At 36.9% G+C, this 25,924-nt stretch overlaps 1 long non-coding RNA gene across 4 annotated transcripts in view; it reads right to left on the reverse strand.

Moving 5' to 3' along the window:
- The window catches only part of LOC102163767 (uncharacterized), a 307,735-nt gene extending 294,908 nt beyond the window's left edge, over window positions 1-12,827 (reverse strand). For 2 of the 4 annotated variants that reach the window (XR_014829461.1, XR_002339001.2), the window contains exon 1: window positions 12,609-12,827. This is a non-coding gene — a long non-coding RNA (uncharacterized LOC102163767). The remainder of the gene's footprint in view (window positions 1-12,608) is intronic. The other 2 variants (XR_014829460.1, XR_014829462.1) reach the window with 2 other exon arrangements.
- Window positions 12,828-25,924: the final 13,097 nt, after the last annotated feature.

Genomic DNA, 25,924 nt, shown 5'->3' on the forward strand with positions numbered 1-25,924 from the left:
GGCTTTTGACAACTAGAAATGGTTTCTACCACTCCAAATTAGCTTCGAACATTGATTCTATGGATCCCATTTTTCTATAAGGAATAAGGCTCTGGAAGGACGGTAGGAAGGGAAAGGAAAAATTTAAAGAAAGAAAAAATTGTATTTACTTCTGCTTTATACTCAAACAAATGAGACTTCACTGAGCAGCAAAAGATTTCCCTCCAAGCTTTTACTGTTGTTTGTGTTCTTATTTTACACTGGTTCTTCCCACACATCATAGTGTCCTAGCGGCAATACAACTGATAAGTCTTTTGGTTTTCAAATGATTTCTAGGAAACATCAAGTTTTGTTAAATTTTTACAACCTATCATGTTATGGAACCTGGATGAAAAGTGATTGTTGTGGTTGAAGACTTTATAGTAGCAATTTTCCCTGATTAGCTTCATATATTTAAAAAGAAAGTTTTTCCCAAAGATCTCTGAAATTTTGACCTGGATGGTCTCATTTTAAAGATAAGACCAATGACTTAGTGATTAAGTGATTTAGTGATTAAGTGATTTGTCCAAGGAATGAGATTTCTTTCTTTTTGTTTTTGCTTTTTAGGGCCACACCCACAACATATGGAAGTTCCCAAGCTAGGGGTTGAATTGGAGCTATAGCTTCTGACCTATGCCACAGCGACAGCAAAGCCAGATCTGAGCTGTGACCTACACCACAGCTCACCGCAATGCCAGATCCTTAACCTGCTGAGCAAGGACAGGGATCAAACCCACAACCTCATGGTTCTTAGCTGGATTCATTTCCACTGAGCCATAACGGGAACTCCAAGGCATGAGGTTTTTTTTTTTTACCAGAGAGAGCTAGAGATAAAACTCAAGCTCTTTGGCATTCCCTCTGCTTCACTGTGTTTCAGACTTTTTCATGATTGTGCCATTCTGGCACTCAGGGAAAATCCAACTACTTAGCCCTATTGCCTAGGAAGTTGTAATCCAAAACTTGAGACCAAATGGATAACATGAAAATCATCCTAGTAGTAATTATGATAAAATATTTTTATTTTTAAATTTGTTATTAAAGTATAGTTGATTTACAATGTGGCAATTTCTGCTATACAGCAAAGTGACCCAGCCATACATTCTTTTTCTCATATTATTTTCAACTTAAAATTCATAATCTTCAAAATGTTTTCAAATCTATTACCTCATTTTATCTTCAAAACATGCTCTAAAAGTTATGTAATAGAAAATATTGCATAAATATCAATAGTTAACATTTAAATGCTCCAGTGTGCTCTCTGGGATATGGTAAGGAAAGGAAAGCCACTGTGGTTTCTCACATGTAGGAAGAAGATGCTCTCACCACATACGCTGAATGACACTAAATTGGTTTTATGAGCAACCTTTTATATATGTGTGCGTATACATACCATATATATGTATGTGCGTATTGTAATTTTATATGTGTACTTGTATACATACACATATATATGTAGGTAGGTAGGCATGTATATTTTTATATATACATATATATATATAAATTTCTGTTCTTTATCCTCATAATCATATTTGGAATCCACTAATGCTCTTTGCTATATTCCATGTGTCAGCACAGACTAAAGCCATCTCAGGGCTCTGGAAATGGCAGAGAGTGAATAATTAAGATCAGGCATCAAGACATTGACATGTCATTCACTGGTAACACGGAGGGACGGGATGCCAATAGTACTTTCTAAATATGCCACCAAGGGAGGGATTTCCTAGATCCATAATAAAATTGGTCCCCATACATAATGGATACTACCAGCCAGTATCTGCTTTCTACTGCATAGCTTATGTCAAAATTATGAAGGGAAAAAAGAAGAAAAGGATATTGTCCATTTGATTATGGGGTAGACAACTGTCTATTTTGTGAAATTTGAATGGAATGAGGCAGGGCCTCTGGCCAAAAGTATATCCCTCAATACCTGTCATACTGCCTGAAATCCCACCATTATTGACTCAGTCCTTTGTGTCTTGAATCTTTTTCAGGCCTTAAGCAAACCCATTAAAATGCATATACTCTAAAAAGGGACACAATTTTCTCACAAATTAGGCCCTTAATTAATTGAACCCAAGATAAACCAGGAATGAGGACAGTGATAGTAGAGGAGTGTTTTTAAAATAATACAACACAAATGTACTTCCAGATATGGAAAAATTGCCTGGGGGCATTATCCATATCAGAATGTTGAGTGGGGCTTTTCTACTTGGGCATGAGGGTCCACAGCTGAAAATAGGCCAAAAAAATGCTCAAATTATAAAAGGAATCACCAGCAATTGGGGCCTGGCAGCCTGATTCCAAGACTGCAGGAGTTTGGTATCTTTAACAAATAACTGGAACCTGGCTTTGGGAAGGGGACTCAGCAGATCCTGTATAAAATTTTAAGCCTGTTATACTTGTTGGTGGGGGAAAGGTCCTAATTTTTTTGTTTTTAACATAGCTGAGTCCTAATCTGAGATCCTGCATGCCTATCAAAAAGTCTTAGAAGCTGGTAACACAGGAATTCCTGTTGTGGCTCAGCGGGTTAAGAACCCAACTAGTATCCATGAGGATACAGGTTCGATCCCTGGCCTCACTCAGTGGATTAAGAATCTGGCATTGCTGTGAGCTGCAGTGTAGATTGCAGATGTGGCTTGGATCTGGCATTGTTGCGGCATAGGCCAGTCGCTGCAGCTCTGAATTGAAAGAAAGAAAGAAAGAAAGAAAGAAAGAAAGAAAGAAAGAAAGAAAGAAAGAAAGAAAGAAAGAAAGAAAGAAAGAAAGAAAAAGCAAGAAAAGAAGAGAGCTGGTTGCATAATGATGTATACTCCTTATTGTTTTTCTCATAAAAGCCAAATGTCATGATAGGCTTCCCATCCAGGAAGACCTCATTATAATTGACCCAATTATCATCAATGCTCAGATTCCTAAAATCTATGAGGTTGAACTAACATGTGAGAGATTAGCTAATGGACAATTAAATCACTTCATGTGAGATGAAGAAGGTAAGGTGGGAAAAATACCATGAAGACTCCTTGAGGAGGAACTGGCACTAATGTGATCCTGAGAACATCTATGAGCACCAGCCATCCCTCACCCCCCTGTATGCCAGTAGCCCACTGTGCACACCCAGGCAAGCCAGGACCGAGTGCCTCCACCTTTTATTGAAACTGTTCATTTGACCAATGGTAAATCAGGAGGGAAAGGTCACCCAGCTCCTCTACAGGAAATTCTAGTTATGAGTGGATAAAACCCTGACTGAGTTTGAGAAAACCTCACAAGAGAAAGAAGGAGGGAGTAAAGAAAACCAAAAATGCAACAGAATCTAATGTATACTCTTTCTGGCAAAACCCCTCAGACAGACCAAACTGTGACATGTCCTGGGAAGCAGCAGCTCATTTGAAGAAAAGATGTTCTATGATCCCCAAGAGGACAGTACAGCCACCAGGGATAGATTCTCCAAACCTAGATAGACAGGGTAGGGAAAGGCTCTATTCACTCACTGGAATTTCCCAGCACATCCATAAATGTCAATAAACACTAGTCTAAGGGGTACATGATGTTCCCATATATTTTGGTATAAAAGCTGTAACTAGGAGAGTCTTAAAATAAAAGTCCTGAATAGAAATGTGTGAGTTGGTTGCAGAAAGTGAGACCATTCTTAAAGCTAGCATCTAACTGCATGGGGGGCTTGAATCCCCCCAAACCAATCATATAATCTGCTTCACTGATACAATTATTAAATCATTTATTAGTGGTCTGAGTTGTCTTTATTACAGGTGAAATGTAGCCACTGCCAGCTGCTTCTGTGGCAAGGTCTATAGCTAGAGAAAAGCTGGCATTGTGCCCAGATGTAGCCTGGGAGCCCCACTGCTTCAAAGTGTTTTTTCTTCCCCCCCTGGCAAGTGCTTCCCCAGGTCATTACATGGTTTCCCTGTGCTCTCATCATTACAACAACAGAATCATAAAACCAAACACAGAAACAAAGGGATAACTTATGGCAACTAATGAAACACAGAAAGATTGTTCATGCGGTGTAATGCAAAAGGCTTTTAACCAGTTTAAATGAACCACTTGTATTCCATCTCCCCACGGTTAACACAGGCATGCAGACAAGTGTCTCAGCTTCATAAAAAATTACGATCTTTGCCTTAAAGGTCTGTTCTACCTCTCAAACTCTTTTTGGAGTGCTGGTTTTCTTTCTGTAAATTTGTCCAAAGTCTACCCGTTTGTTAAGGTTGGCTTATCTACCACCTTACTAAGAAACTATCCCTGAACATGCAGACTCTGCTGAGCTTTCTTTTCACTCCTTCACTAATTTAGGTTGTGTCATTCATTTGGCCAAGTATGGGAATTTCAAGAATCCATGCTGTATCACAAATAGATCAAGGTACTTTCCTCTGATCCCAGACGCACACTGAGAAGCTTTCTCAATCAACACTCCAGTTAACTCCATCACTTACTCAGCACTGGTAGATGAGATGAAACCTGTTTGCTGTGTCTGGTACTTAGGAAATAGGACAAGCCTTGACATCTTATGAACCAGGATTCAAAACCCAGATGAAAAGTTTATTGGACGTGCAACCATAGATTTTTGTTCCCTTTTTTAATCCCCTGAGAGTCAGTGTCATAATCTATAGAATGAAAAAAACGTATGATGTTTTACACAGCATGTGTTATGCCCAGTACCTGGAACACATTAAGCATCTAAAGTATGAACATACCCCCACCAAGGACACTCATTATCATGCACTACTAATCAGGTTTTCTCTCTCCAAACAGACTGTAAGTTCCTTGAGGACAGGGCAACAGAGGTTCTCTGTGCTAAGGCTAAAACTTTATACACAAGCTAAACTTTGTGGCCTTTTTCCTAAAATAGTAGGAATAGACTAGAAGAAATTTAGGTTATTTTAATGTCTTGGCTGCACCCAAATATACGAAAATTCCCTGGGCCAGGGACTGAACCCATGCCATAGCATCAACCCAAGCCACTGCAGTGACAATACAGAAACCCTTAACCTGCTGAGCCACAGGAGAACTCCCTAGGTGATTTTATGAATGGAAGTAGGAGATTAATGAACTAACACTTTTAAGTAGTTGATTTCAGCATTATGATCATTCTCTATAGCTCCTATGATATGAAAACACTATAAAATAAAGTCCTTCCCATTTGGGGGCAAGATATATACAACAACTTTACTACTATGCTTGTAGATTCCTGTCTGAGAGTATTCTGACATATTCTTTTAATGTCTCCATAGGCTCAAGGCGGGAGGGGAGCATACTAGTTTGGTAGAGCACAACTTTGACAAATGGAAAGTAAAGAACACATCCATCTACCTGTAAGCTTGATGCATGCTGCCAAGCTGTGTTTGGGAACCATTTTGAAAGAAGAATGGAGTTAACACAGATAGCATGTTACTCTTCTTCGGAGAAGAACTCACCTGTCATGAATTTGAAATTGCACCTTTAACCAGGACTAGAAGGATTTTTTTAATATTTCCATGTCCTACCCCCACAATATATCACTGACTAGGCAGGTTACTACATATGGTTCAATATATATTAGAGACCAATTTCTTTAACTCAAACACCTCCATTCCTTCTCTCTTTTGAAATACAGCCTAGGATGGAAATAAAATTCAAATTTTCCAAGTTAAAAGTCGCCTTTGTTTCTACACATAGTAAATGCAAAACCTCCAGTCACTGAGAAATAGATTAAGTAACCATTGAATCGTAGCATTTTCAGCACTGGAAGAGACGTCAGAGATCATCTAGTCCAACCCCCTCATTTTAACAGATGAGGAGACTGATGTCAGTGGAGGATTACAGCCTCTGGGGTAAAACAGTTCATTAGCTCATCCTAGAAAAGACCTGTTTTTGTTGTTAGAAAAAATGATTAAATGATTCCAATTTCATGCCATCTCCTTTATTCAGAAAGTTTACTGTTCGCCTTCTCCTTTTGTCCGTGTAACCATGACAATTGCTGGGAATAATATAGCTATCAGTATAAAAATAGCCTCATTAGCATCAACAAGGAGCTCACCAATCAGCTTGGACCTATTAAGGGGCTGATAACAACCTTCACTGCCTTAGAGTTTGCAACATACACTCTCCTGACTCCTCCCTTAGACTGGCTCTTCCCTCTTTAGAGACTGTCCATCACAGTTTGACAGCTGGGATTTGCAAGCGGAATCCTACCTGAGAAAGCCCTGTTCTCAAGCAGGCTCAATTGGATCTTGTCCTGGGATTTCTGACCTGCCTCTGCTTTTGAGAATATCTGAAGCAAAAGTGAACATGCTTCTTCTGTGTATATGGCACAGGACCAAGAAAAAACTGGACATAATTTAGGAATAGACACATTCATTAGCAGGGATGATTTAGAAAGGGTTTGGTGTTTAGGTTCTTCATTTGATTTTTTAACTGCCACTCTCTATTGTATGCAATAGAAAACAATTTGTCAAAGTATTATCATCACACACACACACAAACCCCAAAAAAGCACAAACCAAATAAAAAAGGAAAAATGAGAAACAAAAATATCAAAGGGTAGAAGAAACTTTTAATTCATTTTAAATCATTGGCTAAATTCACCTTAGCTTAACTTCACTAAAAGAGAAAATTAAACTGAACTGTCTAGTTGAAATACAGAGAAGGAGAAGACTGATGGAATGGTACTCAGCAAACTGTTTTGAGAAGTAAAAGGTTACAAAATATAACCTTAAAAATAGATAAATGGATCAAGGGACCAAGACAGAGAATACAGAAATTGATCCATGCATATATGATCAATTGATTTTTACAAAGGTGCAAAGGCAATTCAGTGCAGAAAGAGTAGTGTTCTCAACAAAAGAAACTGGGACAATTGACTACTTACATTCATAAAGATGAACACTGATCTGCATCTTTCACCATATAAACATTCTTACTCAAAATAGACCTAAGTGCAAAACTTAAATCCATAAAATTTCTAGAAGAAAGCAAAGGAAAAATTTTGTAACCTTGACTCAGGCAAAGATACATAGAAGATAAAATTGATAAATTGGACTTCATCAAAATTAAAAATGCCCCTTCAAAGACACCACAAAGGGAATAAAAAGATAGCCACAGACAGGGAGAAAATATTTGCAAAGCACATTTCTGTTACAAGATTTGTATTTAAAATATACAAATAAGTCTCAAAATGCAATAATTAGAAAACAATCCAATATAAGTTCAAGCAAAATATTTGAATAGTCACTTCACCAAAGAGGATATAAGGATGTTAAAGAAGCACATAATAGTCATTAGGTAAATTAAAATCACAATAAGATGCCACTATATCACTCTTTAAGTGACCAAAATTAAAAAGATCAAACTTACTTAATGTTGGTGAAGGTATGGAACTACTAGAATTCTACACTGACAGAGAGAATACAAAATTGCACAATCACTTTGGAAAAGTTTGACAATTACTTTAAAAGTTAAACACAAACTTAGTGTATGATCTAGTCATTCCACTCCCAGATATTTCCCAGAGAGAAATGAAAGCATGTTATCTATAGACAGACTTGTATTTGACTCATAGCAAATTTATTTATAATAGCTAAAACTTGGAAACAATCCAAATGTTCATCAACTATCAATGGGTAAATGTTATGTCTATAACATGAAATACTATTCAGCAAGAAAAAAGGAATAAATTGTCAACATACACAACAACTTGGATGTTGCTTAGATAGAAAAGGTGCCTTCCCTGAGGTCAAAATAAATAAATCTGCTGTGAAAATAAAATTCACCATAATTATGCTGAGTGAAAAAAAGCCAGATTAAAACAACACCAAAAAAAGATTCTATTTATATAAAATTAGCATATCAATGGTTGCTTGGGAATGGGAAAGGAATTTTGCAGGGCTGAGGATGGGAGGGTAAAGGGAAGGTCTACAAAAATGCACAAAGAAACTTTGGTGGGGGTGAAAGATATGTTTACTATTTTGATTGTGTGGTGAAAGCTTCACAAGTATAAATATAGGCCAAAATTTATCCAATTTTACAGTTATTTTAAATTGGAGGGGTAATAAAAATAAATATAACATGGACAAATTTATTGATATGATTGCCTTTGAGGATTATAGAATGCCACTTTTGAGGACATGGGTCAAGGAGAAGTAAAGTATGAGGTAATCATGACTAAAGGATATTTAGGAAAAGAGTCATGCAATACCCCCAGTTTAGGTACCCGAGTGCCCCTATTTCAGCTTAAGTTGGGAATCATTTTCTAGAAGAGTACAGCTTCTGAAAACAGCAGTATCTCCAATTGTTTCTTTTTTAAATTTATCCTCAGCACTTCAAACATTACTCTCTACTAAAAAACAAAACAAAAAAAATACCTCACATCACCCTGTACTGAGCACTTACTCTATACTTAGCTAGCATCTTACCAAGCACTTTATATGCATTTCCCCATTTAATGCTCCTAGCAGGTACTATTGTACCCATTTTACAGATGAGAAAACTAGGTCTACAAGGGTTAACATATTCAAAGTCATATAACCAGTAAACTAGTCAGATGGAACAAGGATTCACAAAGAAATCTGACTGTAAAAACCCCAAGTCCTAAATTGTTGCTACTTATTCAGCAGAGAGAAGGAAAATGCTGGGTGTATAAATAACACCAAGTGCTTTTTTTTTTTTTTTTTTTTTGGCTTTTTAGGGCTAAACCCAAGGCATATGGAAGTTCCCAGACTAGGGTTCAAATTGGAACTGTAGTTACCTGACTATGTCACAACCACAGCAACATGGGATCCACATCTGCAACCTACACCACAGCTCATGGTAACACCGGATCTTTAACCCACTGAGCAAGGCCAGGGATCAAACCCGAATCTCCACATCTCATGGATCCTAGTCTAATTGCTACTGCTGAGTCACAACGGCACTCCCACACCAGGTGCTTTTGAACTAATTAATCTATCCCCTTGCAAGGGCTTCCCTGCTCAAGTACATGATCTCCTTCCTGCAGTTCAACAAAATGCATCCTACTCCATAATCCTGAGCAGATTTTGCTCTTCGAAGGATGGGTTGACTAGGGGAAAGCCTCTTTCTCTCTAACAATAGAATTTAAAGACATGAAATCCTGGATGAAGATAAGTAAATACAAATAGGTAAAGTGCAGAGATAAGACAATAGATCCACTAAAGGATGTCATATACCTCTCTGCAATCTGTTCACTGTACAAGTGCCTGTGCCTGAAGGGGCAAGTGGAGCTTTATACCCTGACTTCACCCACCAAGCTTGGGCTTGTATCCTCCCTCAGGGCTTCAATGACAGAAGAAAGGGCACTTAAAAAAAATTTGCACAAAGCTATGAGCCAGCAGTGGCCGTGATGAAGAGATTTCCTTTGTTTGTCTTTTGTTCTTTTACTATCTTCCAAACTCATGGCATTACATTAACACTCTGGATTTTGCATTATTCATGTCAAACAATTTTCTAAATATTATGTCCTAGAAGGCACTATCCAAGCCAAGATAACTCACATAAAAAAAAAGAAAAAATAATGGCATAAATGATAAATGAAATAAAGATTTTTAAAGAAATTTTATGGTATTTAATTAATCTACCAGTTTTACTAAGTTGCTTTCAAGTAAAATGGCTCTTTACCAGTGCCTTTTGAAAAGGTTAGAAGTGAATTCCCTGAGCTACAATCATTAGCATATAGATGTCTCTAAGTGTTAATTTCTGTTTTCACTGAATGAATGTAATTTAAAATGAGGCCCTTTCAAATCAGTTAACTTCGGCCATTTGAGAAAGATAAGAAAAATGGACTCAAGCATGAACCCCCAGCAGAACCTGCTTCTTCAGGATAAGTACTATATGCCACAGCCACGCACTACTTTGGGAAATTACAGATCTGCTCAGAAAGAGAAAGAGGGTTTGAGGTGAGCAGGTTAAAAGGACCCCAAACATTTGCTTTCGATTTAGCTAATCATGAAAAGGAAATTGAAAATGAATGAAGAAATCAATTTAGAAAAATATGGCAGTGGTGTCCCTATAGAAAAACCCAGTAACATTGTTGGTGAAATCCTGCAGCATCAACTTATTTCTGCACATTGCTTGGCACATGGAGGTTACGCTTCAACACACTCCTACTAGTTGTGTTATCATAAATACAAATACAGGTATAAGAGTGATCTCAAAGACTGTCGAGTCCTTTATTTTACTCATGCTCCCTTTACAACTTCTTTTTACAGCAATAACCCTTTAAAATTATAAATCAGATTCTGTCAATCCTGTACTTTCAACACTTCAATGACTTTAGAATCAAATTCAAATTCTTATGCACATAAGTCCATACATGATCTATCTTTGTGACCCCCCTCCTCATCCCCACTAGGCCCAGCGACACTGGTTTCCCTCAGTCTTTCACACATACAGCCCTGTCCTACCTCAAGGGTCTTAATTCTGCCCCACTGTGAATGGAAGGCTCTTCATCCAAGCTCTCCTATGGGCAGCTCCTGGCCATCCCTCAAACCTCAGGTCAAATGTCACATGCTTAGGGAGGGCTCTCCTCATCAGCCTACTTAAGATGACCTACCTTCAGCCCCTCAGTGGTTCTGCATCTCATCGCTCTCCTTCTATCATCATACTTTTCAAAATCTGACATTATAGCTCCTCTTTAACGTCTCTCTTTCTCGCACAAACATATGGGCATCATGAGAGCAAGGAGCTAGTCTCTCTTATTCACAGCAATATCCCTGGTGCCAAGCACACTAGGCACAATGCCTGTTCCTTTGTAGGAGATCAAAGAGTATTTTCTGACTTAATAAGAGAATGGCAGACAGATAGCCAGAATGGCAGACCCATCCCATTCTAGATTTTTCTAATAGCATGTAGACCTAAAGGTGCATAAAGCCCATGGCTTATACGGAACAGTTTAAATTGGAAAGACTACATAGAATTACTGCTTTCAGAGTGCTAGTTTAAAAATCCAAGTATATACCCCCATAGTTCTTAGAACACAGCAGCACAACTGCATTTAACACATGGTACTGACCTGTCTCCCACACTCACACCAGACGTCTATTTAGAGGAACACTACCATACCCTAAATAGTAACATGTGAAAGGAAATCACCTCTCCTTCAACCTGGCATCTCCCAGAGTGCTTAATCTAACAAACACCCATTAGCTATTCGATTGGTCCACACCCTCACCAGAATTCAGACATACTGCCATTTGGAGTCCTTGTCTAAACTGGCTTCAGGCACTCATCATTGTGCCACAGCAAGGAGAAAATGAGAAAAAGACTTGTTTAAATTGACAGACCCTCAGAAATGTATGAAGCCATTGGCCTGGAACTCCAATTCATGTGACTGATTCATCTAACATCTCTAGGAGACTAGACCAGAACAACTGATTCAATCATTCACTCATTCTTCACTCAGCAAATGCTACTGAACATCAACCTACATATCATGTTCCAGTAAGTCAAGGATTGGCTATATAGTGATAAACAAGGCAGATTAAAGTCCCTCTTGGAGGTTACAGTCTAATGGAGAAGAAACACCATGCACAAGTTTAAACAAACTAACAAAACCCCATAATTCATATTATGAAGTCTTTTATGAAGATATGAATAGGGCTAATGATACAGAATAGGCTGTAGAGGGGTAAAGTGGCTGAGGAAAAGCCTCTCTGAGACGCCCTTTTAAAGGATATCTTGGGAACAAATCTGACTCATATCCATGAGGACAGGTTCCACCCCTGGCCTCGCTCAGTGTGTTAAGGGTCTGGTGTTGCCATGAGCTGTGGTGTAAGTTACAGACACGGCTCAGATCCCGTGTTGCTGTGGCTGTGGGGTAGGCTGGCAGCTGTAGCTCTGATTCAACCCCTAGTCTGGGAACTTCCATATGCCACGGATGCAGTCCTAAAAAGACTAAATAAATAAATACATAAATAAATAGAACGTTATCTTAAAGAGGAGAGGGAACAGCATGTATTGCAACCTGATGTGGGAAAAGGCTGGGTGCTGAGGGACTCAAAGAGGCCCCCGGGTCTGGAAGCCTGCTTAGAAAAGGGGTGGATGACACTGCAAAGGGAAGCACAGTCTGGATCACAGAGGACCTTGTAGGTGGTAGCATAACTTTCTAGGATATCAAGAAAAAAATGGAAAGCCACCGAAAAGGTTTAACAGAGGCATGATAGTTTATACCCCCATTTTAGATTCTTTCAGGGTATATGTGGAGAATGCAGTAGTTCCCTTTTGCCACAAGGGATATGTTCCAAGACCTCCAGTGCATGCCTGAAACTGCAGATTGTACCAAACCCTATATATACTGTGTTGTTTCCTATACATGCATACCTACGATAAAGCTTATTTTATAAATTAGGCACAGTAAGAGATTAACAACAGTAAAAAGCTAGGAGGACAATTATAACAATATAATGTAATTAAATTATGTGAATGTGGTCTCTCAACACATTGCACAAATGCAATGCTGTTTTCAAACTTAACTAAGCACTCCTCACACACTGTGGCCGTACCTTTTGCAGTTTAAGGTGCAAGAGTAAACCTAGCACAAATTTCTTTTCCCTTCTTCACAATTTCATGGACAAAAGATTCATTCTTACCATAGGCCTTAGCAAGCTCCTCATACAATTTTTTCTCTCCGTATTAAGCCGAGAACTTGTCCCTTTTCACTTAAAGGAGGCACTTTACAGCTTCTCTTCAGTGTATCAGAATTGCCAGCGTCACTACTCACGCTTTGGGCCCTTATTAAGTAAAATAACACCACTGTCCATCCACACTCCCCACTGGGTCACTAAAACCGCCGGGATACCGCTGAATCTACGGGAGATTCACGTCCAGGGCGAGACCTAGCGGGAACATCGCGAGATTTCCTCTTGCGAGCGACTCAGAACAGTGCTCAGTTTAAAACTCATGAATTGTTTAAATTTTCCATTTAATGTTTTTGCGCGGGGGTTGGTTGTGGAAACTGAAACCTCAGACAGCGAAACCATGGGTAACGGGAGACTACCGTAAATCGGTAGATCGGTCGTGAAGATTTGCAAAGTGTCGCTCCTTCACAAACTAATATTATTTTATATCTAAAGAAATCTATTCCACACTGATGGGACCTCATGCAGTAAACTCAGAAAACACCACTGGGGATCCCCCACTTTTCTGGGTTTCTGATCACACCATCATATTCATCACAGTGGATACAGGTGAAACCCCTCTGCTTTGACACTGGATTCCTAAATGAGTTTTCTCTTTAACAGCTTCATTCTTTTGAGAGGAGTTCATTCCTTTTTGGCTTGCTTTCTCACATGTTTGTTTACATATGTTCCAGTTTTATCACTCAAAGTTCATATTTTTAAAAGCAAAAACTTCAGAACTATGACTCTTACCACCCACTACAGTGCTAAGCCAGCTCTTCCAAATCTTATTGACAAAGGTGATGCCTAGCCACATCTCAGGACACACAGACACACACACAGTCACACTAGGGGCGGAAGATGAAGGGAACCAAAAGTTTTGTAGTTTTGTTTTCCTTTTTTCTAGGGCAAAAGTAGAATAATACCTTGAAGGTCATGTAGCAACTTGGTGGCTCAGATCAGCACTCTACAATAGATCCTGTCCCCTACTTCAAGGAGCTATTTAAAGGACTCAATTCTCTCAGTGTCCAGCCTTCCTTCAGTTAAGAAAACATCAGTGCCTTAAAAATCATATCCATCCTTTATGACCTAAATAATATCCTAGATAGCCTGAGTTGACATGTCAACCAAGATGACAAATGCATTACCAGGAGAACCCTAAACTGAAGATTACATAACTAAGGGAGTGATGTAACTTCCCATAGCTAACTTCTCTATACAAGGTTAAGCCCCAAGGTTCATGAAACAAAGGTATCATACCTCTAAATTCAGAATGCAATCTGGTTCACCTGTGCCCCCTCGTAGCCCTATTTATGCAACAAATATGTATCACAATTATGATAATAAAAAACATAAGATACAGATAATAATTATTTTAACAGCTAATCTGTATTGAGCAACCATGTGCTTAATGCACTTAATCCTCCTAATATAATGTTGTGATGAAGCAACTATTATTATCCCCAATTTATAGATGAGAAAAACGGAGCTCCAATAGGTTAAATAATTTGTTATGTTTACATTTTGAGTGATAGACCTCCTGGGATCCAAATCCAGGTCTGGTCGACCCCAGGTCCAAACTTTTAACACTATAGTGTGCTGCTTATTGCAGGCAGAATCCAATAGGAAAGCCAAAACAAAACCTACTAATATGTCCCTTGGAAGAAGCTATATAGTGGTCCCTGTGGAAACTCAGAAAAGGAATTCCCTGGGTCAGAAAAGAGTTTCAGGAGCAAGTGAAGTAGGAGTTGATTCTGTGGTACGCATGTAACATATAGGTCATAATATCCTACTGTGGAGGCATATTGCCTGAGTTTAATCTGGTAATCTGACTTTGGGTTCCTGTTCAAGTTATTTAAATTTTAAGTATATCAGTTTTCCCATCTGTCAAATGTAGATGGTAATATTACAGCATCAAGTCAATACAAGTCTGTAATCAGTGAAGTCATATCCTGGGGTTAGAACTTTGTTTGGCATAGAGTAAGCATGTTACAAAGTTACTAATTCTTGTTGCTATGGAAGTAAAAGTAGGAGGTTATCAAAAAGAATTGGTGGTGGAGGAAATGGCATTCTAAACCAAAGAACTATCTGCAAAAGCCTGTAAGCAGGAGAGTGCAACAGAATCAAAGCATTCTGAGGCATTCTGTAGGTTGAAGTTGAGGGCCTCCATGTGTACAGGCAGGAGGTGTAACTACATGACAGGAGAGTTAAGCATGCACCATAACGTTAAAATGATCTTGCATGAAACTTCTGAATTAGGGAAGAATTTGTACTTTGTGTTTACATCAGTAAATTGGAAGAATTTAACAAAATGATAATGTAACACTTTGCAGCTCTCATTATTACCATAGTCTATAATTCTTACAATATCCATTGTAAATTCTTGTGGAATTTATTCTTGGGTCTTTTTAATCTAGCTAGCCACTTGGCATTCTTATTACAGAATCCTTTATTAACCGAGATGAATTCTTTACTTACATTTAATGTCATCAGTTTTAGTAGGGACCCTATCCCTGTAAATAGAAAATTCTAAAATTTTGGTAACTTTCATAATTTGGTCAAATTTTTAACAGTTAAACTTTTCTCACCCCAATATTGTGAATCTTGTCATAGCATCATTTTTTTAACAAGTCTGTGAAAAAAGATAAATATCTTTCAGATATAATAATAAAGAGAAATGCTAGGGACATAAAGTACTAACAATAGTTAACACCTCATGGTAATGTTTATCTAATAAATATGTGTGGTGTGCTTGACATTTTCCCTGGTATCAATTTATTTTATTTCATTTTTTTCCTTTGACAGTAGCACAAGTGCACTTAAATAGTAAATTTGCTCTGTGCCTAAAATGTTCATATTCATAAGAACATACACATCTTGTTTTAATATTTTGTCAACACCTATATTAAAGATGGATCCAGAGCCCAATATCCATCCAAAAGTCTGCTTTAAGGAAATCATTTGTTTCCAGCCAGTCCAGTTGCTGTGAAAATAGGAGTTGTGCTGTAGATCACAGCATTGTTATTTATAAAGTGCTGCTGTGGAACAGAGTAGTGTCATCCATCAGTATCCAATCAGCAATGAGGCTGGCAGAGGGAAGTAGGGTGTACAAGAATGCATTGGCACAGACCATTTAAACTGGCAGATTCTAGAGCTTGAACTTGGCAGTGGTTTTTGAAACTAATTTATTTGTTATTTGCGGGAAATGGTTACCACTTTGAAACACATTCGAAAAGTTTCCAATTTCAGGACATTGAAGAGTCAAACAGTGCAAGACTAGCATTCTCCTGTGACTCCCTCCCAGTATCCCCTTGGCCTCATCCACTTACCTGATAAGATGTCATTTCATTCCCTGCCATGGCTACATTTTTTTGCTCATTCCCTATTTCTGTTTTTAAAATTGAATCCAATCCAAATTCTTTTCCGTTTTTAAACACCACCTGCTCTTCTTTCTAAAGTACCGTCAACACAGGTTCACATCTCTTTAGAGTTCCATTAGGTTTGGAAGTGATGTATACATGCTATTTGTGGCTTGGAATTAAAGGTTGGAGAACATAGTGATTCTTTATTCAAATATGTTAGTATTATGTAGACAAAATCAAATTTTCATGGGTATTATAAATATAATGAAATTTCGATTGACAGCACAATAGAATATTTCATATACCTTGACAAACCGATTCTTAAATCCACATAGGGAAATAAAGCTCTAAAATTACCTAATATGTTAGGGGAAAAAAAACAGAAAGAGGTCTTGTTCCACCAGAAATAAAAATTTTTATATAAATTCTATGGTAATGAATACAATGTGGTTATAGAGTAGAAAAAAAATACTTTAATCAATGGAACTGAATAGGAATCCCAGAAACAGAAGTGTGCTATAGATGAGCTTAGTAAAATGAGTATTGAGAACACATTATCAAAGAACAAACTATTCCAAAAATAGCATTTGGAAATCAGCTTCACATATTAAACAATAATAAAAATAAAATCAGACCCTTAACCAAACAAATACACACAGATGTTAAAACTTAACTATAAAAAATAAAAATAGGAAATACTTGTAGCCTTAGGATAAACAATTAAGAGCTATAAAGGAATAGATGAATTAATTTGTCCATATCAAAATTTAAATCTCTGTGCACTAAAGAGATCTAAACAAAGTATAAGGACAAGCATACAACTGGGAAAGACATTTGAAATACATATCACAAGGAAATTGAATCAATAAAATTTAAAAAACTCTTCTATGTGATAAAAACACAACATAGTAAAATAGGCTAAAGATTTGAACAAATACCAGAAAACTTGAATTAATTGTCAGTTAACACAATCTTGTGGAAAGATATTCACATATATAAATATTTTCAAAATACTATTTCACACCAATCAGACTAGCGAAAAATTGTAACACTAAGTGTTGGTGAGGATTAGGTAACTTTGGTTCATTGCTGGTAGGGGTATAAAGCATTAGAACCAATTATGAAATCATTTGGCAGTACCTTGTTTATTAAAAATGTACAAAATCTGCATCCAGCAATTCAATCCCTAGGTATATACTGTAACAAGAAAATAAAAAAACACAAAAAAAACTCTCATAAGAAAACGTAATTTAGAATATTTTTGAAGCATTATTTTTAATAATGAAAACTTTGAAATAATTCTCCGCAAATAATATATATGGAAATAGATAAATTTTGGTATAATCTTTAAAAAGCAGCAAAAATGAAATATGTACACACAGCTAGATAGAATGATAGGATAATAAGTAGATAGGCCAACACAAATAGATATTAAAATATGTTTATTTCCTTTTTAAAAGCCAGTTATAAAACACCATGTATAGGGTGATAGTATTATGTAGTTTTTCAAACACACAGGTAGAAAATATATTTTGTTTATAGATAGTTACATACAGTGTAAAAATAACATAAAATGTGTGCATGTGATTACCTTTGGGGAGAACAAAGGGGGAGCTATAATGTTTCATTTCTTTAAAAAATAGCATGGAGCAAATATAACAAAATGTTATTTATTAATTTCAGGGGAGGGGGGATGGGATGTTGTCTGCCATGGAAATTAAAGCCGCAGGGAAGGTTATGAAATATTTCTGCTTCTTATATACTCAAGGAGTTAATGTCATATCTCATTTCTCACAAGCTTTACCTTCTTGAACTTGAGTTATGGTTATTTTTCACATTAATACTTGAAGAAGTTTTACTTTAAACAACTTAAAAGTACCTACCATTTCAGAAGCAACTGACTCCCGAGTTTACACTGACACAAACTGGTGTGGAAGATTGTGGTATCCAGAAAGCACTAGCATTCTTATTAGAACCCCAGGAAGAACTAAGGAAAAGCCCTCCCTCTAAATTATCCTCTCCTACTAGTCAGTCTTAGAGCTCTGATGTTCTATCAACAGTTATTTCCTTGGGTAACAGTTTTGGGACATACGATCACCCTTGTCTTCTTTCCTACCTGTGTTACCTCACTACCTTCCTTCTTACCATCAAGGCGTAGCTATAGCTATTATTTTTTCATACATGAAATTTCTTAACCCCTTTCTAATCTAATGAAACAACCAGCTAAGATGAAGAAAGTTTTTTTAATTTGATGAATTTTATTATATTTATAGCTGTGTAACCATCATCACAACCTAATTTTAGAACTTTTCTATCCCAAACCCCAGTCCATCCCTACCCCCTCAAGTTGTCTCCTTTGGTAACCATAAATTTGTCAAAGTCTGAGTCTGTTTCTGTTCTGCAAAAAAAAAAACTAATTGTATCCTTTTTTTAGATTTCACATAGAAGTGACAGCATATGATGTTTATGTCTCACTGTCTAACTTCCCTTATTATGATAATTTCAAGGTCTATCAATGTTGCTGCAAATGCCATTACTTCATTCTTTGTATGGCTGAGTAATATTCTGTTGTATATATGTACCACATAAGATGAAGAAAGTTTTGATAGGAAGAATAGGTATGGGAAATAACCTCTGTCAGAGCAATTAGGTTGAGCTAAGCTTGGCTTAGTAGAGAACAACTCCAAAACTCTAGTTGTTAACTCTAGTTAACATAAAAATGTTTCTTTCTTTCTTTTTCAATGTTTCTTTCTTATTTGTTCTATATGTGCAAAACAGATTAGTGGAGACCTCATTTTCACCAAAGAACCCAAGAGGTAGAAGCTTTACCATGTCATAACTGAGGTGTCTGGATCGTGTCACCTTCCCAGTACCATTCATGGGTCAAGGCAAGGGAGAAAGGCACACAAGTTCTTCACCTTCACATAATCTTTTGGTCAGAAAAAGTTAGAGGGTCCACTCACTCCAGAAGTTGGTCTTCCATGTGCCTGGAAGGGGAGAATATTGAAAATATCTGGCTTCTAGCTACGTATGTCACCAAAATGCAGGCCTGGGTTGGAGGTGGGTAGCTAGAGAGGACATCAGGACTGGACAGCTAGTGAAAGGCTAAGCAAGTAAACAAGAAGCAGACTTCCAATCCCTCCCTACAAGTATCCCTCAGGTTCAAATATTTGCCTGACATACAGAAACTTGGGAGGAGGAGGAGTTTCAGCCCATTGCTTTTAGCATAGAACTTCAATGTTATATTTACAAGATCCTCTGAATCAGAACAACATCACAGGCATTTTCAAGAATTTTTTTCAGACAATTCAAGGCAGATATCTTTTATTTTGCCAAGGACTATTGTTGGAAAGTAGATGCTAGGTCTTCCATAATTTAATATGTTTATGGGAAAACACAAAAATCAAAGAAGGGAGAGTTCCCATCATGGCTCAGTGGAAATGAATCCCACTAGTATCCATGAGGATGCAGGTTTGATCCCTGGCCTTGCTCAGTGAGTTAAGGATCTGGCATGGTTGTGAGCTGTGGTGTAGTTCACAGAGGCAGCTTGGATCCCATGTTGCTGTGGCTGTGGTGTAGGCCAGCAACTGTGGCTCTGATTCAGCCCCTAGCCTGGGAACTTCCATGTGCCACAGGTGCAGCCCTTAAAAAAAAAAAAAAAAAAAAAAAAAAAAGAGAGAGAAAAAAAAAAGAAAAAGAAGGGTCATTCATTCTTATTCTTTCACTTCTGCTTATGAGACCTAGCACAAGAAAACAAAAATTTGTTGGAGTCTCAGAAACACTTTGTGCAGATTTTTTTTCAAAAATCTTTTAAGGGGATTATGTTTCTTCAATGATGTTAAGGTTCATGGCAATTATGCCTAAAAGTAATCTCATTTGGATGAGTCTCTTCACCAAATTCGTTTATTATATGGTAGCTTCTGCAATATATATTTGATTCTCTTCTGGCTGTAGCATCTACGCTGGCAGTTTTCTATGTGAAGTTGCATACTTGGTATTTTTATGTCTAAGGCAATTTAATGCCAAAATGAATCCATGTTCTATAACAAGAGATTCTAAACAAATCTAACAGATTGTCTGCTTCCTTCATCTTTTGTAAAAACTATTGGTAGTTGCAAAAATAAAAGCATAGCATTTAATTATTGGCTCATAATTTTATTAATTTCAATGCAGCAACTGTAATGAGTTTGTGTTCAATTCTGCATTCAGAATCAAGATCTGGGGATTAAGTAATCTTCTTATATTCCTATTCATAACTAAAATCCAAAAGCATTATATCAATTTGATAAGATGTAAAACCTCAAGGAAATTGCTATGGTCAACTAGATCTGTAGTCCTAGTTTTGATAGCAGAGATAATCTGATAACTTCTTTAGGAATTTTTTTGCTTAGATTTCTTTTAAACCTACTGCATTTCTTTGCAGGCATGTCTCTGACAGCAAACCCAGATTTTTTCCCCCTTCATTTCTCTCTTTTTGACAAAGAAAGAAAACAAAGTCAAGGAGTAATCCTTTTCTTAGAATAAGAACCAGCAGAGCCTTTTAAAGGATCTTCATTATTTTATGTGGTAAATGTTCACAGCTCTCAAATTTATTGGCATAGCTGTCAACATGTATATTCAGTTTGATAATAATGTTCCAGCTTAACGAGGCCTCTTGGAATTATTTATTATTAAATTTCATTACTTTCTGAAAATGTTCATGCTGATTAAGCCCACCCTTTCAGGGCTACCACACTTAGACCAATCACAGTATGACGTGACAAGATGGTGAAATTTAAGTTAACGTGCTTTCCGCAGGACCTGTCTTGTCAAATCTTTAAATATAATTTAATGAAATGTCTGTTGACGTAACTATGGAAAGTGGAAAACTCATTTATAAAATCAACCAACCATACCTGAAGAACATTTTCACTTTCTGACATGACAAGAATTACTTAAACATTTTAGACTGCCTTTGTGTGGAAAGAATTGCCACACATGGTATTTGCTAAATATTCTTCCCATTATACTCTGCTAAAGAGCAAGGCTCAGATCTCCATAAAAATTCCTTGAAAACTATCAAGTGATATAGAAATATGCCATTATCTTTATAGATGTTGATAGAATAGATCTTGTCGAAATTCTTGATGATTTTGTAATGTAATAGAAGAATAGGAATACATTATATGTTATCACTATTGCTGTAAGAGGAAATTTCATGTATAGAATGGAGAGTTCCTGTGAATAGGAGAGGTTAGGTAAGTAGATAGATAGATAGGTAGATAGATAGATAGATAGATAGATAGATAATTTCCAACATGAAATATGAAAGTGTTAAGATTTTATGGAGTCAGTTCAATAGGAAAAGTAACTGTGGTGATAAGAGAAAAGGTATGGGCCCACTGAATCAAAATTATCACAAGCGATCTGTGAGATATAGAATATCCCAAGAATATGCCGAAAGAATGGCAGCCAAAAACATGTTGAATTTGTCCAACTGGGATGCTCCCATGATACTTCTGAGTTTTTTAACTGCACCAGCCATATTTTGATACTGGGTATGTCCTCATTTTTCATGAGTTCTTTGGGGACAGAGACTTTGGGGTTGTTTTGGTTTTTTTTTTTTTTTGGTTCATTTCTTTAGCATCTAGAGCAGTATCTAAGGAGGTGATGAATAAACATTAAATAGATTAATTGGAGGTAGAGAAAATAATCATAGCCAAAAAACAATTAGGAAAATTTCCTTACATACAAATGGACTTAAAAATTATTTTCATATTTCTCAAAAAGAGGGAATAAAAGAAGTACTGGTAAAAGTGGAAGGAGAGGAGAAAATGCCAAATATTTTTCTAAAATTCTCAAGAGTATTCACTTTATACACTTTCTTTCTGATGGGCTTTGGTTGGAAATGCATCTGCTATTCAAATCAGCAAATATTTGAGTGCCTCCTTTGAGGACCCGGGCAGCATCAAGAACATAGTTAGAAATACATGCAGTGCATTCTCTACCCATGAGGACCATGGGTCTGTTTCAATACATGCTAATTTTATAAAGCCCACCTCAACATGTCCTCACAAACATAAAATTTTGAAAGAACTGGGTGCAGTGTGAATCTAATATTTTTCTCTTGGAAGTTCACATTGAAAAAGTACATGTCAAGTTGTGCTTTGAAATACAGCAAGATTGTGAATAAGTGAAAGAAGCCTTGGGTGAGGAAAAAAAAGTCTACTTTTAGGAGAGTATATATGAAAAGGAGGGCATGAGAGCCTACCAGAAACAAATGCAGCAGTCGGCAGAAGTAGAACCCAGAGAGATCCTGGAGACAACAAGCTCACAGTTAAAACAATTGGAAGGTAGGCATTGAAAGATTATGATACGGCTGGAAATAGTAATAAGCTGGTTTAAAGTTATTCATACAGTTGCGGTCATTTATTATTTTAACCAAAATTTGTTGAATAATTACTATGTTCACTAGAGAAAGGAGAAAGGAAAGGATTCTTAAGATAGCACTTATGGAGTTATTTTATGCCCAGGCCTCAGGCCTCATTTTTACATATATTATCTCAATCCTTATGGCAACTCCTTTTATAAAGGAAAGTGAAGTACATAGAAATTAGGTGTGCCAAAGTCACAGAGCTGTTAAGTGGACTTGAGCCTCATCTTTCTGTAAATAAAGCACACAGTCTCTTCATTCCCCATCCTTTGCACCCCATGTACCTTACTTAGTCCCATAGGTGCCTTCCAATTAAAACATCCAGTGATGGAGGCTTCTACACAACGGCCTTGTAATTTGGTTTTAAAAAAGTAAAAGAGGAATTCCCGTCGTGGCGCAGTGGTTAACGAATCCGACTAGGAACCATAAGGTTGCGGGTTCGGTCCCTGCCCTTGCTCAGTGGGTTAACGATCCGGCGTTGCCGTGAGCTGTGGTGTAGATCGCAGACGTGGCTCGGATCCCGCGTTGCTGTGGCTCTGGTGTAGGCCGGTGGCTACAGCTCCGATTGGACCCCTAGCCTGGGAATCTCCATATGCCGCAGGAGCGGCCCAAGAAATAGCAAAAAGACAAAAAAAAAAAAAAAAAAAAGAAAAAGTAAAAGATGAGATATATACATAGCCAGATAACTAAAGAGAGACAGAAATTTGACCATTAAATAGCAATAGAAATGCAACACATATAAGCAACTGTAAAATAAAGTAGTTTTATCAAAAATATTGAACAAACTCTGAAGTATGAAGAAATAGAAAATAAATTGTACCACCAACATCCTTAAATGTACATACATACTTCTATAAATCCAGAAGCATAGTTTTTTTATCACTTAACCTACTTTAAATCATTTTACAATTGCTATTTTATTCACCCATAATATTTATCCACAGATATAATTGTACCATGCTGAGTTCGAGGTAATGTTAGAGCACTTAGTTAACCTAATGAAAACTGGAGTTACAAAAGCAGTCTTCAGAAAAATGTCTTCATAATCAGCCTCAAACAGGTGGTGTCCAGAGTCCAACTTGAGAAGAATTGGCCAAACCCAGAGTTAAATCCAGACTCTTGAAATGGCTGTGAGGCTATTGTCATATTCACCATGGTTTTTCCATCTATAAATTAAGATTGAAGATCTCTTCTTCAGTTTCCTGTCATTTACAATAGGGCACCAAACTTAAACAATAAACATTCATGTCCTACAATGGCTCTGACTCCACAGTCTCTAAAGCGTAAGTAACTAGATTCAATCCTATGGGAGTGCACAGACAGAGTGTCCCTTCAAAGGGCACTGAGAGAGTGTCGGCAGATCCTATCTGTCAGGGAGCATTATACTTTGACAGCTTTGCCACTCACACTGCCAGTGCCTTAGCCAACCCATGGAATATACTCAGTGCATTGCCTGGGCAATACCTGGGCCTTAGGAAGCTTAGCAACAGCATTATCTTAGAAAAGAGAGAATTCTTTTGAAAAAGATCTTCAGTCTTTGAGTCAGGCACTCATGATTTGAAAGCAAGCTATAATACTTTACTTCTCTGTTTTCTCTTTCATGACATCAGAATAGCAAAACATCCCATCTGGGTTTTTTGTTTTTTTTTGTTTTTTTTTTTTTGAATGATTAAATGAGGCAAACCACATAAAGAGCCTATGATAGTGCCTGAAACTTAGCAGAGCTCCTAAATAATGCTTATTCCTGGTATTGCTTGGTCAGCCCCATAACACAGCAAAGAAAACAGAAGTACAGAGTTTAAATGTCTTTTCTGCTATCACATAATAGAATGACCTGGACTAACTCTAACTTTATGTTCAAAGCAAAGAAGAATCCATGATCTGGAGAATAATGTGTTTTAAAACCATATTTAGAGGTCAGAGTTGCTAGGGCAATTTCATAATTTTATAATTAACTAAAAATAGCTTTATTATAGGCCAAAGGATCCCAACAGCAGTCCCAATTTGATCTGGACATCTACGCTTCACTGCTTATACTTCACAACAAACCTTCAAATTGAAAAATTCACTGGAGTAATTAAGATTTTTAATTGGAAGAAAAAGTATACAATTTGCAAAATTGTATTTAATTAGCCCTCAGACCACTCACTGATCCAACACATAATTTCCAAAACAGTTGTACAATTCAATACATAGTCTTTGCTAAAAAGGAAACCATATTTTTAAAACAAAACAGCTAAATCTAACTTACAGGGTAAATGTGTCCTGATCAAATTGTATCCTTACTTCTTGGCATTTAACCCGATTCCCTTTAATCTCTCACTTCTTTTTTTAATGCTTTCAAACTTGTTTTTTTATTAATTATACAAATCATTAGTATTAAAAGGCAATATAATTGTTTCAAGAAGTGGCTTCACAGACTATCTGCATATTTAATCAACTGCCTCTAAATTTTTAATCATTTGAGTCCAGGTTCTTGTCTTGAAGCTTAACGTAATAACAAACCTACCAACTGGTAGAACTAATTGGTACAGAATTAGTTAATAATTTATAAGTTAAAAAAAATTCTGGATGTTATGAAGGTGTAAGACTACCAGACAGTTATTTCTGAGAGGTAGCAGCAAAAAAGGTCCTTGCTTCTACAAGTCTATGGCGCACTGGTGACATCCACTGGCAGTTCCTCAGCATTGTTCAGATTCTTTGGATTTTTAGTGTAAGATTTGTTAAAACAAAATCAGTGGGTTTTACATGTTTAATGTTAACATTAGTTGGATTAACGTATACATCAATTACATTCAGTGAATTGTTTATCCAATTTTTAAAAGCTTGAAATTCAATAACATATAGGACCCATACTGTGTATTCAGTTAGAGTGATTCCAGTGAAGCACGTGACCACTGTGAGTTTGACAACAAGATATAATGAAAAGAAAAAACATTTTCACTGTATGATCAGTGAAAATCCATACTGTCATTTTATACCAATGGGAATTTGGTGAGATGCCTTGCTGCTTTTTTTGAAAACAGTGAAGCATTTGGCAAAGACTACCACTGGGCAGCAATGCACTAAGATAGTGGCTCTCAAAGTTTAGTAAGCATCAGAACCACATGGTTTGCTTATTACAGATGAAGATTTTGGGCTCCATGGCAGAGCTATATCAGAATATTTGAGAAAAATTTCTAATACAGTTGTTTCTGAAGCTACACTTTGAGGAATACTGCCATAAGAATAAATTTTTTTTATCCTCAATGCTCCAAACATGGAATTACATACAGAATGCAGAATAGATAGCATTTTGGCCCTGTTAAGGGCACCATGCAGGCAAGGTTCAACTTGACCAGTGGAACAAATGAATTCTTTTGTGTTGTATGATTTCCAATAATTTGATCATCAAGTCATTCAAAAATTATTTTTTGAAACATTTTTTCAAATCTTCTAGGCAGTGCATATATGAGAAATAATATACAATTGTTTATAAATAGAAATCAGATGTCCAGAAAAAAAATGAGATTAAA

This window comes from Sus scrofa, chromosome 15 (assembly GCF_054392235.1).
Source record: "Sus scrofa isolate SSC_HxYL_T2T_F1_AM1 chromosome 15, Sscrofa_HxYL_maternal_Yorkshire_Landrace_v2.0, whole genome shotgun sequence".
In the NCBI taxonomy this organism is placed as follows: Eukaryota; Metazoa; Chordata; class Mammalia; order Artiodactyla; family Suidae; genus Sus; species Sus scrofa.